This window comes from Pinus tabuliformis, chromosome 3_2, assembly GCF_031772625.1.
Source record: "Pinus tabuliformis cultivar Carrire ecotype Pingquan chromosome 3_2, CPIR1, whole genome shotgun sequence".
Lineage (NCBI taxonomy): Eukaryota > Viridiplantae > Streptophyta > Pinopsida > Pinales > Pinaceae > Pinus > Pinus tabuliformis.
The window spans coordinates 532409323-532416379 of NC_142302.1; the positions used below are offsets into that span (position 1 = coordinate 532409323).

The 7057-nt window shown below is 31.5% G+C and overlaps 1 pseudogene; it reads right to left on the reverse strand.

Annotated features, from left to right (window-relative positions):
- Nucleotides 1-272: 272 nt before the first annotated feature.
- On the reverse strand, nucleotides 273-843 carry LOC149181634 (2S seed storage-like protein pseudogene; annotated as a pseudogene).
- Nucleotides 844-7057: the final 6214 nt, after the last annotated feature.

Below are 7057 nucleotides of genomic sequence, written 5' to 3' on the forward strand. Positions count from 1 at the left end.
TCTGGTCGTTGCGCACTTAAAAGCTGCTGCTCATTGCGAAATAACCTGTCCACACACCATTAGCACATGGATTAGATTCATCAGTCAGTATGGATTAGCCCGTTTTAAGAAGAAATATATATAATTTACAACAGCGAAGGTGGCAGACTAGATGTTGGATCAACATCAATAACAAATGACATCGTGAATAAATGAAAGAATGTGTTAGTCCACAGAATAATGACAGCAGCATCCTACATACAGCTACAGGAATTAATTACTAGAGTTTAATATTAAATAGCGTTCATCAATCGATAGAAAGACTTACGAGAACGGCGCTGAACGTCGCAGCGGCGGGGAGGCTGGCGGACGTTGCAAGTTTCTGGAAGGTATGCGGCTCTCTCCTCTGCCTCCTCCTCTTCTCTTCCACGCGATTCGCGGTGGCGGCGGTGCTGATTATGTGCAGCCTCAGAATCCATGAAGAGGTCCTCCATGGTTGAATCATATGATTGAGATTGATCGAGAACTTGCTGTATGGCTCGGCATTGGCATTGTGGAGACATTCTTTCCAATTCCTCGCAACATCTCTCCGATGGCTACTCTCTCCGCCTTTGCAAATAGTCGCGGCATTAAGACAGTCGCCCCGGATCGCAGGACCGTTGTTGTTGCAAGCCCTCTCCATACATCATGCCTTCATGTGCATCAACAGTTGGGGCACCCCATTGAAGGAGGAAGAGGAGGGTTATGCCTAAGCTCACCTAGGGCGCCCCATTGAAGGAGGAAGAGAAGGGTTACGCCTAAGCTCACCCATTTAAGAGCCAGTCTCGTAGTGATCGGAGGGGAGAAGACACCCATTACTTTTCTTTCTTCTTTACCTTGAAGGATAGACAGTTATATGGAGCGCAGTGACAAGGTGGGAAGACGAAGTGCATCCTAATATTGTACTTATGGAGGCGTGGATCCTAATAGAAGTGCAGAACAAAACAACAGGAAGAAGAGATTGAGAGTCAAGATGAACACATGTAGCGCATGCCTCATCTCACACTCCACGTCCCAACTGAAGCCAAAGAAAGATGGAACGCCTACCTCCGTTTCCAATCACCGCGTATTTCTCCTATATCTGAAGTTTGAAAACCCTCTTGCGCATTTATTGAATGGTTGCAAACATTCTGGATTGGAAAAAAACTTTTAACCAAAGTTTGAAAACCTCATGCTTGGAAACTTTGGATAAAGCTATTATACCGGATATCATTTTAACATCGGGGCACGTGAAGCGTTCAATAAGACCTCCAATTCTCAACTTTGGTTATAAATTTCTTACACCGATATTTGCAGAGATAAACTTTGGTTAAACTTTGATAGTTCACAATTTTTTTGGTCAAAAGACCGGTTAATGTATGGTCAACGATGGATCGATCACTGTTAGTCCCAGGCAGGGACTAATAATCTTATTCATCATCTAACCTTTTCTCAAATCATTTGATAAATCAAATAGAATAATTATTATTGCTTTATTTTTCAACAATTTACCAAATTTGTATTTTTATTGAAAATATTGTACCATTTGAATATAAGTATAAAATAATTTGCATATATAAATTTAAGGCAAAGATAGGTTACTAATTTAATAGAAGTTTTTAAATAATTTTTATTTTTCAATTATTTTAGCATCTTAATAATTATGATTTAAAATGTTTTAATGATAATTTTATTAAAAGATAAATAGTATTTATATTAATGTGTCATAAATTTATTTTAATTATGGATTTATTAAATGTTTAGGAGTGTCAAATTTATTAAGGTACAAAACTTTTTTTAAGTTTTGCACTAAGAGAAATTTGCATTTTAAAAGATTTGATTCTTTTTGCCTTCATTAGATCTGAAATTAAGATGGATCTATGCTAATTTGAAAAATATACTAATAAAATCTTTCAACTATAAGACATTTTATCTTTCACTTATTTATATAATATAGACATAGTTGACATTGAAATATTTTATTTATAATTCACACTCTCCACATATTAAATTATTATTACATGTCCCCTCATATATATTACTTAACACATTTCTTTTTTAATTTAAAACACTTTAAAAAATTGATATAAAATTGTGTTATTTAATATGAAATTGAAATATGTTATTTATATGCTAAAATACTTTTTCATTACTGATATAATTTTAGGTTAAATTACATGTCGACTAAACATAAAATGAATTGCACATCATATACTATCAACAATATTATTTTTACATGCCATTTGTCAAATTACATATTAAGTAGCCAAGGGGTTTTTTTTCAATTATTTTATTTCTTTATATAAAAATGATTTAAAATTAAGGTGGAAATTGAAGATTTTATTTACGTGGACATTAATTTATTTTTTTATTACTATTTTTTTAGTTTTCTAATTATTATTTATTACGTTAAGAGCTTAAACATTCTCTTCTTTAAACGCATTACCATTGAAGAAATTCCCAATGATATCGAAGTCAAGCAAGGTTGTCCCTTGTCTCATACATCTTTTGTCATATTATTAATGTTATAAGTTTGTTAAGAAGAAGAAAGTTGTTTCGACTCAACTCTTTCTAGTATAGTCATCATTATTCTTCATTATGGCGATGATGTTCTTCTTATGGTGAAGAGTCCCTATGATATTTGCAAGAAACTAAGAATCCTCGAGGATTTCTAGTCAAACAAGGTATGACTATTACTGAAAAAATGAAAGTCATGATAATACATCTGAAAATATTACTTACAAAATAATTTCACATATGGAAACAAGAACTTGGAGGAAGCTCCTTCGTACAAATATATTAGAATTTATATTCATCACAATTGTAAATCAATGGATCTTTGGATATGTGATAGTAAAGGATCTTGTTTGACACACTTCTTACTCCCATTATTTTATGTAAACATGAAGTTTGGGGATGCAATATCTCTAGAGAGTTGTGGAGAAATAAAAATCATATCCAAAAGAATTATATAACCTATAATCTAAAAACTAAATAAAATATACTTTATGCTATATTTCTCATACAAGCAAGCCTTTCCCCTATTTACACCCCATTTACCACACAACTATGATTAGGTACATAATTATTAGAACAAGTTAAACAACATGGAAGAAAGGAGTTTTCATAAAATTGCTTCAAACTCTAAGCAAAACCACCTTTACCTAAAGCCGAGATGGCTTGAAGATGTGCCATATTAACTAATCCATTAGGGAATAAGGGAGGGGTTGATTTTTCAAAATAAAGATAAAATTAGAAATATTATTATATCAAAATTTAAGGAGAAAATGTGGTACTATAAAAAATTGGAGAGCAAAAAATTAAGATATTATAAAAAGGTGATCAATCCTAATATAAAAGACCAAAATAATTTTTATGGAAGAGTGTAATGAAGAAAATAAATATTGCTAAAATAAGAACTAACTCTTATTAGCTCCTTAGTGAAATTAGAAGTTTCTCAATTCCTAAACCATCAAGTTTATGAAGAAAACCTTCTCTTAAAAAAATCATATATATAGAAAAAGTAGATGTCATTTTCAAAATATTTGTCACATCACAACTCTTTTTATCATTTTAACTTAGCAAAACTATAGTGATTTTAGAATATTTTCCTTAATATTTATAAAATACAATAAAATTCCAAAAAATTCCAAACAACTTCTAACTTCTTCTTAAAATGTGATAAAAAAGTTCCAAATAATATCTTATTTTATTGTTAAAATCTCACAAAAATAAGTTAATTTAATAAACTTTAATCATAACCATCATCTTCTTCTTCATCGCCATCAAAATAAAAATTTAATATATAAATAGTATTCTATATAGAAAAAATAATTGTCATTTTCAAAATATTATTCACATCCCAATTCTTCTTATTATTTTAACTTAGCAAAACAATATTGATTTTAAAATGTTTTTTGAATATTTTTAAAATAAAATAAAATTCCAAAAAATTCCACACAACCTCTAAATTTTTCTTAAAATGTGATAAAAAAATTCCAAATAATATCTAACTTTTTCTTAAAATGTAATAAAAAATTCCAAATAACAATTTTTTTTTATAGTTAAAATCCTTAAAAAAAAAAATTAATAAACTTTAATCATAATCATCATCTTTTTCTTCACCATCCAATTTTTTTTTAAATATATAAATAATAATCTACTTTTATTCGCTAGAAGCATATTTCTCACCATTAAGACCCATCAAAATCAAATGCATGTGGACAAAACCTATAACCTCAAGCAAATTTCTAAACATTTCCACATACAGTTTATCATCTTTTTCATCACCGTCCAAATAAAATTTTAATATATAAATAATACTCTAATTTTATTGGCTAGAAGCATATTTCTCACCATTACGACCCATCAAAATCAAATGCATGTGGACGAAACCTATAACCTCAAGCAATTTTCTAAACATCTCCACACACAGTTTAAAGCCATGAAATAAAGATCTCTGGCGCACAACAAATAGTCCCATCACGGCCGGGCCGCCTCACGAAAATTCAAATCACGTGAAACGAAGACAAACACGTAGAGAGAACCTTCACTCCTTCTCGATGTACAGCACGTGGACCGCCCTTCAATCAGACCCCGGCCATGTGGAAAACTCCATCCTGTCCCTTTTGCATGTGGAAAACTCCACCATTCCCGCCTGTACGTAGCTGCGGATAGCCAATAGCCTCGACCTCCACATAGACAAAACTCTTCTCCTAGTCTGCCATCAATGCTCTAACACAGCCATGAAGGAGCTACGACGGAGCAGCCAAAATAACAAATTTCTTGGAGAAAAGATCAGTCCTGACTGCCTCAAGCTCGCATCAAACCCTGTGTTCTCTACTATCTGCTTTATATTTCACATACCTACAGCGAAGAGCTAACTGGTTGTCTGGTACCCACAATTCAGTTTACCTTTTCACATTACACACAGCCCTTTAATTGGGTTGCCTTCTTGTTGTCAGCAATTTCAACCAAACAGTCACACAACGCTCCATGGCACTCATAATTCCCAGGTAGAGCCTCAAAACCAAAGCTCCCGACCCTTAAATCCAAAAGTAATTTCCATGGCACTCATAATTCCCAGGTAGAGCCTCAAAACCAAATCTCCCGACCCTTAAATCCAAAAGTAATTTCTTCTGCCTGATCTTCTCTTTCAACTCTAGGTCTTCTCCCTCCTATAGTTGATGTTTCTACTTCATTATGCTGTTCTTTGGCTTTCGTTTATTCTTCAATTCTTGCTCACTCTTCCTTTCATTTTCGTTTTGCTTTGAGTACTCGTCGTCCATGTTCTCTATATACCATTTTTGCTTCAAACGAACTTGACAAACCTTCAGTCCAATCAAAATCTTCTCCTATCAGTTCGGTAATTAATTTAGGTCTTTTAGGTTCTTCAAAGACTAGTTTAGGGATTGGTTCACTCCCTTTAAGTTTTTCATCGCTTTGAATTCCTATTTGTTCAGATATTGGTTGAGGAAATTCATTTCTTAATATTTCTATGGAAGGTGTTTCTATTTTATTTATTTTTATTTGGTTGGATGTGTCGGTAGTACTTGTATTTCCACAAGTGTTAGATCTTTTCAATTTGTTAAATTGTTGTTTTTCTAACCATGGCTTTTATGTTTAATCTACAACTAAGGATTGATTATTAGTGAGGTTTTTTTGCCTAACATACTTACTTTTTACATGTCTAGATGTATGTATAAATAAGTATATTTAAGTAGAAATCAATTAAAAAAATATAGACATGAATTGGGTATGAGAATACTCAACTGAAGTGAATGAACAATTTCTTACCTCTAATCTTATCACTTTGACTCCTCCACGTCCTATAGGTTTATATTTGTAAGAAAATGCAAAGTTTTAAGAAAGATTCTTCATATAATTAACTCAAAATGCACTTCCCTAGAAATTGTGTCAAAACTGTTAGTCTAGTTTAGACATCTAAACTAGGACATGATTTTTATATCAATCATAGAGTTCAAAAGCTTTAAGAACACTAAATTATGTAATGAGTTAAGTTGGATTGGTTGTCACTTCTAAATAAAATCTGTGAACCAAATTAAGTAAGCATGAAACAAAAATTTTAATCTAATCACACAAGCTTGAATGGAAATTACACTTACTTAACTTAAGAACACTTTACACGAATCAAAATTCTCTAAGAAATATTGTTAGAAATATCAAGATTTCACTCAAATGATAGGAAATGAAAATGGTGAAAAGATTTAGGTGGACACTTTGGTAACTTTAGTCAATATAGTCAATTTTGATGGAATACTAGTTAAGTGGATGAGAATGCACTATGACATTTCCCATATGTAAGAGACAAGATGGAAAGTGACTCATAATATTCTACTCATTACTTTATCTATTATGCTCTTGAACCATCATTTTATCCTAGCAAAAGAAGTATATAAAAGGAAGGGAATTATTGTGTTTTCTAAATAGCAAAGTTCTCAAGAGGTTGGGGCCTTCTTCTCTTAGGAAGTTGGTGAATGGGATTCCTGATGCCTTGGTTACTTTGGTCAATCAGGTTAATTCTTCAAACAATGATTAATCTATGATAAATAAAACTTGTAAGAACACTTAAACCTATAGCAAGAGATGTATTCTATTAAGGTAATAATGAGTGAGTATGGCTTATGCAATCTAGTGAATGTCGCTTATCATGACTAAAGAAATGAGAATGAGAATCATATGATATAATTAAAAAAAAATAGAAAATAAGTATTACAACCATGAAATAAATAGTAGAGGGCACTTATAAATAGTAGTTTTAAAACTAGCATTAAATCTTATCTACAAAGTTACCAACAAACTAGATTCAAACCAATTTTAAATTTAAATATACAAAATGGAATTGGAACATATAAACATGAAAAATGTGATATAAATACCATGAAAAATAAAATATTTAATACCCTAATACAAAAAAATGAAATAATATATTTGCCTGTGGTAAGAGTTCTTCAAATACTCAACTAGTATACTAAACTTAAAATTAAGATTTGAAACTTCAAAAACACTCCATACAAATATCCAATAACAAATTTAAAAT